Below are 13,901 nucleotides of genomic sequence, written 5' to 3' on the forward strand. Positions count from 1 at the left end.
CCGGAAAATAAATTTAGCGCAGCCCGATTACGTGTTTGGGCCAGCCCGACCCAGCCCATTAGGCCCACTAAGAAACTCTAAACCTAGGGCTCCATCTATAAATACAAACCCCTCTCCCTTGCACTTGGCTATTTTTCACTCCCACCCCTAGCCGCCACTTCCATTTCTCCCTGGCTGCTTCCTCCCACGCGCAGCAGCAAGCGCCCTTCTTCCTCCCTGCCTTCTTCCTCGCTGCTCACGGCAGCAGCAGCCAGCGCAGGGAACTTCCTCCCTCCTCCACGCAGGATGGCCGAGCCTCTGCTCTAGCCGAGCTCCCACCCAGGGCGCCCCTCTCCCTTCTTCCCCCTACTTGGAGCTTCCCATGGCGCCCCCTGCTCTCTCCTTTTCCATGGCAGCCGAGTCCAGCCATGGCCGAGTTCCCTGGGAGCACGCCGACGCCCTACTCTCCTCCATGGCCGGCGCTCGAGCTCCACTCCTCCCCATGGCGCCACCCCCCTGCAGTTTCCCCTCTGCCTCGGCGCCCTCCCTGCTCCATTTCTTTTTTTTCCCCTGCTGTTCCCCTGCGTGCAGGGAGCACTAGGGCCGGCGCCCAGCAACAGCAACCGGGTCTTCTTCCTCCCCTGCTGTCCACGGCGCGCAGCAAACAGGGAGCTCAGCTCCATCTCCCCTCACGGCAGGACACAGCAGCAGCTCGCCCCGCCTCTCCTCGCAGGCGCAGCCCTCTCCCATGGCGCGCTGCAGTAGATGCCGTGGAGCATTCCCTCCATGCCTTGCGACTCGGTTTCCTTCCTGCGTGTGTGCTGCTGCGCCTGCGCCGTTGATGCTTGCTAGGCGCTCGACAAAATGTGCAGCAGCCCCAACGTCTCCGCGCGGCTCGCTGCTTTTTGCTGCGCAGTGAACAGCACGCCGTCGACGCTCGTCGGGTGTTTGCTGTTTTTGCGCAGTGAAGAGCACGCCGTCGACGCTCGTCGAGTGTTTGCTGTTTTTGCGCAGCCCCAACATCATCGTCGTTCACCCCGGTGAGACCGCGACGCTCCTTGTTCGATTCCGCATTGACGTTATTTTCCTATGATTAATTATGTATGTGTGCTGCTTTGTTTTATTTTTGTGGAGGAGAGAAACCCCGTGTTTGCGTGGAGGAGGCAAGTCGTTCAACGCTCGTCGATGTGCGAAGCTATGCACAAATCGGAATCACCGTCGTTCTTGCAAACGCCGTTTGGGTTTGTTTATGGTGAGCCGATGCATGTCACTCTCGATCGACTCGATTAATTATTTTGAATGGATATGTGTAAAATGTTTTGGTTATATGTTGTAGCAAGTTCGCCTTCACGTTTTGGTAAGCAAACGTGTCGTGCTTGTTTTATGTGATGAGTAAGTTTGGAAATATATGTGATGTGAGGATTGAATTAGTACACGTATATGTGTGTGTGCCGTGGTGTATTATAGTGGTAGTGGCGTAAGGTATTTGATTGAGGTGTGCGGGTATATGCCGTAATGTGGTTATACTCGCAACGAGGAAAGATGCCTGTATGGTGTAACACGATGCTTAGGCCGCTATTATATAAACGTGTGAAGGATGCTCGTGATGGGTGTGTGATTGAGGAGTGATGTGATGGCAAGCGAGGAGTAAGTTTAATTTTTCAAACGATTAGTGGATAGTATCTCAGTGTTGTCTTGATTTTTGTTGTATGGCAATGTGATGCTTCGCTTTGTCAATCATCACATTCCATGCCCCTTTGGATAAATAAATATCTTGTTGATCGATTAGAGGTCTTATACGAGTGTTATCGCAGCCAAATAATTATTGGGGCAAGTAGCGTTCATAAGTCAATCCTTGTTAAAATTGAAGAACAATCTGATAACATATGCACCTAAGTGCTTTAGGTCCTTCAGTAGCAAATGTAAGACTTATGGAGTTTTACGCCGTATGTAGATGCCTCTATGTTAGACCCCAACAACATGCTATCTTAGGTGACTGATGTGTTAACTAAATTAAGTTGAGAAAAGGTTAAGAAACGTTAATTAACCTGCTCCCACCCATGTTTTGAGTTGCAATGTCTAAATGGGTTGCTAAGTCTTATGATGTGATTAGCCAACTAATGTTGAGGAGTCAAATTCGTTAAGTGATTGTTATATATGTGTTGTCTCGGATTGCGATAATAATATGCAAGCCGACGTGTTGGATGTGTAGCGGCCTAGATTGTTACTCTGGCTAGCCGACTTGTTAGATGGCTTTGGTTAAGTTTGTAGTCACGATGAATTGCTTGTTGTGGTCTAAATGTGTATGGTTATGGTTGCGAATGAAAAGTAGTAGTGCTCAGGTGATGTCTAAATTAAAATGCAAACTATTGGTGAAAAGCGCTTCGATATTGATTGTTATAGATAATGCATTGTTAATTGAGTATGGTACTTTTAGTGCGCAAAATAACTTGTATAAAAATTAGTAAGTCCACATGTTAGTTCTCACTTAGTTATTTTAACTCTAACAATTGTCAAAGTGTTAGAATGATTTAAGTCTCTAGAACATGGCAATTCTTGAATTGTATAGGAGCTGAAATTTATAAATTTCTGTTTTGGGCTGCCCACACTGTTTTAGTTGTGCTGTATGTTTGATGAACCAAATTGTGTTTTCTGTAGATATGTGCTATAGAAAAGTGGTAGATAACTTCATTATCTTGATGGTGTTAAAATTTGACAGCCATAGGTCTGACAGTTTAGGAGTTATGCTTTTTACAAATTCAGTAACTGAATCTGTCCAATTTCTGTACAGATTTCAGAGACTGTACTGTTTGCTTGAGTTAATGTTTGAATCAGTCCTTGTAGATTATAAGAAAGTTGTAGATGCTTTTCTGATCTTGCTTGTGTTAAAATTTCATAACTAAAGGCCTGACGGTTTAAGAGTTATGAATTTTACAACTTGGTTGCTGTGTTCTGTCTACTGTCAGAACAGATTTCGAAAACTGTAATGTTTGGTTTGATTAAACCTGGAATCACTTTTTGGTGATTATAGAAGTTATGTAGTACTTTTTCCAAGCTTTCCAAAAAGTCTTGGATCACTCTAATTGGTGGTCTGAAGATTAAGTTCTGAATGTTTGAAGTATAAAATCTGAATCTGTCCAAATCTGGACAGCAACACCTTATAGTGTCTTTTATCCTTAATTGCATATTGAATCACCTTGAGATGTTTATAAATGATATGTAGACAATTTTATTACCTTTCCAGAAAGTCTAGGATCACCTTGTTTGGATGTCTGAATCTTCAGTTATGAATTTTTAAAGTCACAAGTCTGAATCTGTCCAAATCTGGACAGCGCTGTTGTATTAGCACGTTTTGACCTTGCTAAGTGCTGAATCTTGTTGATGTGAAAATACCAAAGTTGTAGCTCACTTTTTAGGCTTTCCAGAAAATCTTAGTTTGCTAGTTTTGGATTAATATTTGAAGAGTTATGGTTAAAACAAGTAACTATTGTACTGCTGTCCTAAAAATCTGCATGTGCTCAATTGATTGTTAGTTCACCCTTTTTGGCTAAAAATGGTTGGTTAACACTAAATTCATATAGAATTACCATGGCTAAGCTTGAGATAACATATGTGTCATGTTTTTATACGTTTCTTTCTCTAGTAAATTATGATGTAGTATTGTGTTGCGTAAATGTCCAAAATGTTTGTCGTCTTTTTAGTGGTGCTAATGTTGTGCGCTCGACGATATGTAGTTAGCTAACGCTAGTGTGTGTGGTTATTTGTGTTGCCTCGCGACTTAGTGTTTAATTCACTAGTGTGTACTTAAAGTATCATGTGCTATTTCATTATATTCACACATATGCATCTTGCATCTCATTTAGGACCGCGAGATGATGATCGTGCAAGTGATGTGGTGCCAACAACAAGATGCAGTTGGTGGACGACCTGAAGAATGGACTTAACCAATGGATGCTCGCCAAGCGAGTACCTCCCCCAGCACACACTACCCAAGTGTTAAATTAAAGGCAAGCCCCGGTTTTATGCATAACCGTTTATATATGCTATTTTACTGCACTTAATGTTTGTAGGCTTGTATTGTGCACTTAAGTGTAGGAGTTGACTGAAACCCTAGTTGCATGAACTCAGGATTCCCTTTGAGATGGATACTAGTATGCTAGGTCGAGTAGCTGCTTTACTAATCAGGGATCTCGGTAGAAGTCGAGTGATTTTTCTAGCACTCGCGCGAGGTCAGGAATTGGTTGTATCCATTTTGATATCGTAATGATGATTGATTGTGGACAACAATCCATGGGGATTGGTTGTCTACGGGATAAAAATTGGAATAAGGATTAAGGTGTGGTACCGTGAGTCAAGCGTTTGAACGTACTAAGCACATGCCGAGAAATATGGTAAATCGGTAAGCCTAGTACCTGATTGAACCTGGCAGTGGACTTTACCCCTCACGCGACCTGAGACGTAGTCTCCCATTCCGGTTATGGTGGGTACAAGTGCGGTCACTGCACGACGGCCAGTCGGGGTCAGTGAGGCATTGTACGCCAAGGCGGTGAGCCCTGATCTGCTGACGGGGAATCGATGGGGACGGTTGATATGTGTGGGGACGGAGTGCCTCGCCATGTCGTGTGTTTAGGTTTACCTTGCAAGGATAAAAACTCGATTTGAATCGTCTGCTTCTCGCAGCTAATGAGACTGCTTGATCCATGCTGCTACATTGAGTAACAAGTGGAACTGTGTTGAGATGATACAAGATGTTGATTGCTAAAAATGCTTGCTACTATGTATGAGTAGATAGTACACTTTTAGCCTTAAGAGAGTCACACTTAATTTTGACAAAGTTAAAATCTTGATTTAGAAACTCAGCTAGTGCTTTTGGCAACCAAACCCCACAGCCAAACAGCTGCATGTCTAGAGGTAGAGGAGTAGACTCCTCACACCGGGTAAGTCTAGCTGAGTATTAGTATACTCAGCCTTGCTTGTGGCATAATTTTTGCAGGTACCCTTTAGGATGATTGGTTGCTGGTGTGACTTGGCCTTCATCCCTGCCACCGGGATAGATGGTCGAGTGGGTTACTGCTTCCGCAGGAGAGGACCAGGAGGAGTAGTGTGGCCAGGCTTCGCCATGTTACTCGGTTCTTCTCCGTTAGTTATTTTCGCTGCATTAAAATTTATGGTTATTATTTCTGAAACTCCGATAATGTAATCACTATTGATACTTATTAAATTTGTGGTATTATGCTTTATTGTCTTTCTCTGTGCCTCACCTTCGAGTGAGCTAGTGGTATTCGATCCTGGATAAGTGGCTTTATCGGACTAGATCCGAGGGACTGACGGGTTATTCCTGTTTAAGTGTGTTGCTGCCCTTAAGGGTGCGACTTGGGCACTTAAGCTGGAATAATTCGGGCGGTTCCGCCACAGCTGGTATCGGAGCGAGTACCATCACAACTTGGAGCCTCTCGCCCTTACACTTGAAGTTCACAAAGAAGCACGGAGCAAGGGAGGGATTAGCAACTCACACAAGACACAAAGATCACAGCAAATACGCACACACAAGACCCAGACTTGAGCTCAAGAGACTAGCACACTAGAACGGAGCTCAAATCACTAGAATGTCGAACAAGTGCGCAGGAATGGAGTGTGAGTGATCAAGAGTTCTCAAGGAATGCTTGGTGTACTCCTCCATGCGCCTAGGGGTCCCTTTTATAGCCCCAAGGCAGCTAGGAGCCGTTGAGAGCAATCTGGGAAGGCAATTCTTGCCTTCTGTCGTCTGGCGCACCGGACAGTCCGGTGCACACCGGACAGTGTCCGGTGCCCGATTTCTTTCCTTCTACGGCGAAGCCGACCGTTGGCAGCCAGAGAGCCGTTGGCGCACCGGACATGTCCGGTGCACACCGGACAGTCCGGTGCCCCCTTCTAGTCGTTGGCTCGGCCACGTGTCCCGCGTAGATCGCGCGGCCGACCGTTGGCCCGGCCGACCGTTGGCTCACCGGACAGTCCGGTGAATTATAGCCGTACGTCGCCGGTGAATTCCCGAGAGCGGCCAGTTCGCTCGAGCCAGCCTGGCGCACCGGACAGTGTCTGGTGCACCACCGGACAGTCCAGTGCTCCCAGACTGAGCAGACTTTGGCTGAACAAAGCCATCTCATTTCCAATTCGATTTTTCCTGTTTCCAGCACTTAGACACAATACACTAGTCTCTAAAACAATGTACTAAGTCTGAGAAACATACCTTTTGACATGATTTGCACTTTGTCCACCACTTTGCATATATTAACACTTAAGCACTTATGTTGGACTCTAAATCACCAAAACACTTAGAAATGGTCCAAGGGCACATTTCCCTTTCAATCTCCCCCTTTTTGGTGATTTATGCCAACACAACATAAAGCAACTAGAACAAGTGCAATATCACTGCAAATGAAAACTCAAATTTGTTTTGAATCAAATTTGGCATATATGGATCATTCTTTGCCACCACTTGGTTTGTTTTTGCAAATCAACCTCAAATTCCTATCTCTAAATCAAACACACTTGTAGAGACATAAAGAGAGGTATTCCAAAAGAAATAGATCAAGGATTTCAAAAACTCCCCCTTTTTCCCATAATCAATACTTCTCCCCACAAGAGGTCAACTTTTGACAAAAGAGACAATCAAAGAGTTTTGACAAACCAATTTTCAAAATTCTCAAGTGGTAGCTGATCCATTTATTGCTTTGGCCCTTTATTTTCTCCCCCTTTGGCATCAAGCACCAAAACGGGATCAATCTTGGCCCTTAAACCCCATTGCCTCACCAAATCTTCAAATAAGAGTGCAAAGGCAATAAGGTCATAAAGATGAACTTGGAATAAGTTACCCTCTCATCGGAGTGCAGTGGAAGTCTTGCATGGTCCAAGTCCACCTTTTCCCTTTCAATCCTCCTTTGAGACTAAATCAAGCAAACTCAAGCACATGGTCAGTCTCAAAGGGTCAAGTTGTAACACATCTCCCCCTAAACATGTGCATCACTTTGCAACGGACTTGTGAGGTCCAGGGAGTGTTTGTACAACTTGAGCACCATTATTAAGCAACAAAATGCATAAGGAACATGATCAAGGGCATAAACACATGTATGCTATAAATCAATCCAAGTTCCGCGAATCTAAGACATTTAGCTCACTACGCAACTTGCAAAAGGTCTGCTCATCTAGAGGCTTGGTAAAGATATCGGCTAGCTGGTTCTCGGAGCTAACATGAAACACTTCGATATCTCCCTTTTGCTGGTGATCTCTCAAAAAGTGATGCCGGATGTCTATGTGCTTTGTGCGGCTGTGCTCAACAGGATTTTCCGCCATGCGGATAGCACTCTCATTATCACATAGGAGTGGGACTTTGCTCAGATTGTAGCCAAAGTCCCTGAGGATTTGCCTCATCCAAAGTAGTTGTGCGCAACACTTTCCTGCGACAACATACTCGGCCTCAACGGTGGATAGGGCAACGGAGGTTTGTTTCTTAGAATTCCATGACACCAGGGACCTTCCTAAGAATTGGCACGTCCCCGATGTACTCTTCCTATCGACCTTACATCCAGCATAGTCGGAATCTGAATATCCAATCAGGTCAAAGGTAGACCCTTTTGGATACCAGAGCCCGAAGCAAGGCGTAGCAACTAAATATCTAAGGATTCGCTTCACTGCCACTAAGTGACACTCCTTAGGATCGGATTGAAATCTAGCACACATGCATACGCTAAGCATAATATCCGGTCTACTAGCACATAAGTAAAGTAATGACCCTATCATTGACCGGTATGCCTTTTGATCAACGGACTTACCTCCTTTGTTGAGATCGGTGTGTCCGTCGGTCCCCATCGGAGTTTTTGCGGGCTTGGCATCCTTCATCCCAAACCGCTTCAGCAAGTATTGCGTGTACTTCGTTTGAGAGATGAAGGTGTCGTCCTTGAGTTGCTTCACTTGGAACCCAAGGAAGTAGTTCAACTCGCCCATCATTGACATCTCGAATTTCTGCGTCATCACCCTGCTAAACTCTTCACAAGACTTTTTATTAGTAGAACCAAATATTATGTCATCGACATAAATTTGGCACACAAAAAGATCACCGTCAGAAGTCTTAGTGAAAAGAGTTGGATCGGCTTTCCCAACCTTGAAAGCATTAGCAATTAGAAAGTCTCTAAGACATTCATACCATGCTCTTGGGGCTTGCTTAAGTCCATAGAGCGCCTTAGAGAGCTTACACAGGTGGTCGGGGTACCGTTCATCCTCAAAGCCAGGGGGTTGCTCTACGTACACCTCCTCCTTGATTGGCCCGTTGAGGAAAGCGCTCTTCACATCCATTTGGAACAATCTGAAAGAATGGTGAGCGGCATATGCTAGCAAAATACGAATGGACTCTAGCCTAGCCACAGGAGCAAAAGTCTCCTCAAAGTCCAAACCTGCGACTTGGGCATAACCTTTTGCCACAAGTCGAGCCTTGTTCCTTGTCACCACTCCGTGCTCGTCTTGTTTGTTGCGGAACACCCACTTGGTTCCCACAACATTTTGCTTAGGACGAGGCACCAGTGTCCAAACTTCATTCCTCTTGAAGTTGTTGAGCTCCTCTTGCATGGCCAACACCCAGTCCGGATCTAGCAAGGCCTCTTCTACCCTGAAAGGCTCAATAGAAGAGACAAAGGAGTAATGCTCACAGAAATTAACTAATCGTGATCGAGTAGTTACTCCCTTACTAATATCACCCAAAATTTGGTCGACGGGATGATCCCTTTGAATCATCGCTCGAACTTGGGTTGGAGGTGCCGGTTGCGCTTCTTCCTCCATCACATGATCATCTTGTGCTCCCCCTTGATCACACGCCTCCTTTTGATGAACCTATTCATCGTCTTGAGTTGGGGGATGCACCATAGTTGAGGAGGAAGGTTGATCTTGTTCATGTTGTTCCTGTGGCCGCACATCTCCAATCGCCATGGTGCGTATTGCGGCCGTTGGAACTTCTTCTTTGTCTACATCATCAAAATCAACAACTTGCTCTCTTGGAGAGCCATTAGTCTCATCAAATACAACGTCGCTAGAGACTTCAACCAAACCCGATGATTTGTTGAAGACCCTATACGCCTTTGTATTTGAATCATAACCTAACAAGAACCCTTCTACAGCCTTGGGAGCAAACTTAGAATGTCTACCCTTCTTCACTAGAATGTAGCATTTGCTCCCAAATACACGAAAGTAAGATACATTGGGTTTGTTACTGGTTAGAAGCTCATATGACGTCTTCTTGAGGAGACGATGAAGGTATACCCTGTTGATGGCGTGGCAAGCCGTGTTCACAGCTTCCGACCAAAAGCACTCGGGGGTCTTGAACTCTCCAAGCATCGTCCTCGCCATATCGATGAGCGTCCTATTCTTCCTCTCTACCACACCATTTTGTTGTGGTGTGTAGGGAGCGGAGAACTCGTGCTTGATCCCTTCCTCCTCAAGAAACTCCTCCACTTGAAGGTTCTTGAATTCGGACCCGTTGTCGCTTCTTATCTTCTTCACTTTGAGCTTAAACTCATTTTGAGCTCTCCTTAGGAAGCGCTTGAGGGTCCCTTGGGTTTCAGACTTATCCTGCAGAAAGAATACCCAAGTGAAGCGGGAAAAGTCATCAACAATAACTAGACCATACTTACTTCCTCCTATGCTTAGATAGGCGATGGGTCCGAAGAGATCCATATGTAGCAGCTCCAGGGGTCTTGATGTGGTCATCACATTCTTGCTGTGATGCGCTCCTCCCACTTGTTTACCTGCTTGACAAGCTGCACAAGGTCTATCTTTTTCGAATTGCACGTTAGTCAAACCTATCATGTGTTCTCCCTTTAGAAGCTTGTGAAGGTTCTTCATCCCTACATGTGCTAAGCGGCGATGCCACAGCCAGCCCATGCTAGTCTTACCTATTAAGCATGCATCTAGACCGGCCTCCTCTTTTGCAAAATCAACTAAATAAAGTTTACCGTCTAATACACCCTTAAAAGCTAATGAACCATCACTTCTTCTAAAGACAGACACATCTACATTTGTAAATAGACAATTATATCCCATATTACATAATTGACTAACAGATAGCAAATTATATCCAAGGGACTCAACTAAAAACACATTAGAGATAGAGTGCTCATTTGAAATTGCAATCTTGCCTAAGCCTTTCACCTTGCCTTGGTTCCCATCACCAAATATGATTGAATCTTAGGAATCCTTGTTTTTGACGTAGGAGGTGAACATCTTCTTCTCCCCCGTCATATGGTTTGTGCATCCGTTGTCGATAATCCAGCTCGAACCCCCGGATGCATAAACCTACAAGGCAAATTTGGGCTTGGGACTTAGGTACCCAACTCTTGTTGGGTCCTACAAGGTTAGTCACAATTGTCTTAGGGACCCAAATGCAAGTTTTATCACCCTTGCATTTTGCCCCTAATTTCCTAGCAACTATCTTCCTATCCTTTCTACAAATAGCAAAGGAAGCATTTAAAGCATGATATATTGTAGAAGGACCATCCATAACTTTCCTAGAAACATGAACAATATTCTTTCTAGGCATATGATGAACATATCTCCTAGACATACCTCTATCATGCATATAAGAAGAACTAGAAGCAAACATAGCATGTGAATCATAAGCATGTGAATCATAACTTCTATAGTCATTTCTAGCATGTCTCCTATTATGATACATAAAAGCATGGTTCTTTTTAGTACTACTTGTCATAGGAGCCTTCCCTTTCTCCTTGGCGGGGATGGGAACCTTATGACTTGTTAAGTTCTTGGCTTCCCTCTTGAAGCCAAGTCCATCCATAATTGAGGGGTGTCTACCAATCGTGTAGGCATCCCTCGCAAATTTTAGCTTATCAAATTCGCTCTTGCTAGTCTTAAGTTGAGCATTAAGACTAGCCAATTCATCATTAAGTTTGGAAATTGAAACTAGGTGTTCACTACAAGCATCAATGTCAAAATCTTTACACCTATTACAAGTTGCAACAATTTCTACACAAGATGTTGATTTACTAGCTACTTCTAACTTAGCATTCAAATCATCATTAATGCTCCTTAAGTTAGAAATTGTCTCATGGCAAGAAGATAATTCACAAGAAAGCATTTCATTTCTTTTAACTTCTAAAGCATGAGATTTTTGTGCTTCTACAAATTTGTCATGTTCTTCATAGAACAAATCTTCTTGCTTTTCTAAAAGCCTATTCTTATCATTCAAGGCATCAATCAATTCATTAATTTTATCTACCTTGGTTCTATCTAGGCCCTTAAATAAACATGAATAATCTATTTCATCCTCATCACTAGATTCGTCCTCACTTGAAGAAGCATAAGTAGAGTTTCGAGTACATACCTTCTTCTCCCTTGCCATAAGGCATGTGTGACGCTCGTTGGGGAAGAGGGATGACTTGTTGAAGGCGGTGGCGGCGAGTCCTTCATTGTCGGAGTCGGAAGAGGAGCAATCCGAATCCCACTCCTTGCCTAGATGCGCCTCGCCCTTTGCCTTCTTATAGTTCTTCTTCTTCTCCCTCTTGTTCCCTTGATCCTGATCACTATCATTGTCGGGACAGTTAGCAATAAAATGACCAAGCTTACCACATTTGAAGCATGAGCGCTTCCCCTTTGTCTTGGTCTTGCTTGGCTGCCCCTTGCGACTTTTAGCGTCGTCTTGAATCTCTTGATGATGAGAGCCATCTCTTCATCATTAAGTCTGGTCGCCTCAATTTGTGCCACCTTGCTAGGTAGCGTCTCATTGCTTCTTGTTGCCTTGAGAGCAAGAGGTTGAGGCTCATTGATTGGACAATTCAATGCGTCGTCCACGTATCTTGCTTCCTTGATCATCATTCGCCCGCTCACGAACTTTCCAAGTATCTCTTCGGGCGTCATCTTGGTGTACATAGGATTCTCACGAATATTGTTTACAAGATGAGGATCAAGGACAGTAAAAGACCTTAGCATTAGGCGGACGACGTCGTGGTCCGTCCATCGCGTGCTTCCATAGCTTCTTATCTTGTTGACAAGGGTCTTGAGCCAGTTGTACGTTTGGGTTGGCTCTTCTCCCCTTATCATAGCGAATCTCCCGAGTTCGCCCTCCACCAACTCCATCTTGGTGAGCATTGTGACGTCATTCCCCTCATGAGAGATCTTAAGGGTGTCCCAAATTTGCTTGGCGTTATCCAAGCCGCTCACTTTGTGGTATTCATCCCTGCATAATGAAGCTAGAAGAACAGTAGTAGCTTGTGCATTTTTATGAATTTGCTCATTAATGAACATGGGACTATCCGTACTATCAAAGTGCATTCCACTCTCTACAATCTCCCATATACTAGGATGGAGAGAGAACAAGTGACTACGCATTTTGTGACTCCAAAATCCGTAGTCCTCTCCATCAAAATGAGGAGGTTTGCCAAGTGGAATAAATAAGAAATGAGCATTTGTACTTTGAGGAATATGAGAGTAATCAAAAGAAAAGTTTGAATTGACCGTTTTCTTTTTCTCGTAGTCGTCGTCATCCTTTTGGGAAGAGAAAGATTTGTCGCTGTCATAGTAGACGATCTCCTTGATGCGCCTTGTCTTCTTCTTCTTCCCGTCTTTGCGCTTGTGGCCCGAGCCCGAGTCGGTAGGCTTGTCATCCTTTGGCTCGTTGAAGATAGACTCCTTCTCGTTGTTGTTGACCACCATCCCCTTTCCCTTAGGATCCATCTCTTCGGGTGATTAGTCCCTTCTTGAAGAGAACGGCTCTGATACCAATTGAGAGCACCTAGAGGGGGGGTGAATAGGTGATCCTGTAAAACTTAAAACTTAAGCCACAAAACTTGGTTAAGTGTTAGCACAATATTCACCAAGTGGCTAGAGAGGAGTCTTAACAAAACACAATAACCACAAAGATATCAATCACAGAGATGGCACGGTGGTTATCCCGTGGTTCGACCAAGACCAACGCTTGCCTACTCCACGTTGTGGCGTCCCAATGGACGAGGATTGCAATCAACCCCTCTCAAGCGGTCCAAAGACCCACTTGAATACCACGGTGTTTTGCTTTGCTTTTCTTAATCCCGTTTGCGAGGAATCTCCACAACTTGGAGCCTCTCGCCCTTACACTTGAAGTTCACAAAGAAGCATGGAGCAAGGGAGGGATTAGCAACTCACACAAGACACAAAGATCACAGCAAATATGCACACACAAGACCCAGACTTGTGCTCAAGAGACTAGCACACTAGAACGGAGCTCAAATCACTAGAATGTCGAACAAGTGCGCAGGAATGGAGTGTGAGTGATCAAGAGTGCTCAAGGAATGCTTGGTGTACTCCTCCATGCGCCTAGGGGTCCCTTTTATAGCCCCAAGGCAGCTAGGAGCCGTTGAGAGCAATCTGGGAAGGCAATTCTTGTCTTCTGTCGTCTGGCGCACCGGACAGTGTCCGGTGCCCGATTTCTTTCCTTCTACGGTGAAGCCGACCGTTGGCAGCCAGAGAGCCGTTGGCGCACCGGACAGTCCGGTGCCCCCTTCTAGTCGTTGGCTCGGCCACGTGTCCCGCGTAGATCGCGCGGCCGACCGTTGGCTCACCGGACAGTCCGGTGCACACCGGACAGTCCGGTGAATTATAGATGTACGTCGCCGGTGAATTCCCGAGAGCGGCCAGTTCGCTCGAGCCAGCCTGGCGCACCGGACACTGTCCGGTGCACCACCGGACAGTCTGGTGCTCCCAGACTGAGCAGACTTTGGCTGAACAAAGCCATCTCATTTCCAATTCAATTTTTCCTGTTTCCAGCACTTAGACACAATAAACTACTCTCTAAAACAATGTACTAAGTCTGAGAAACATACCTTTTGACATGATTTGCACTTTGTCCACCACTTTGCATATATTAACACTTAAGCACTTGTGTTGGACTCTAAATCACCAAAACACTT

The sequence above is a fragment of the Zea mays genome, chromosome 3 (assembly GCF_902167145.1).
Source record: "Zea mays cultivar B73 chromosome 3, Zm-B73-REFERENCE-NAM-5.0, whole genome shotgun sequence".
Lineage (NCBI taxonomy): Eukaryota > Viridiplantae > Streptophyta > Magnoliopsida > Poales > Poaceae > Zea > Zea mays.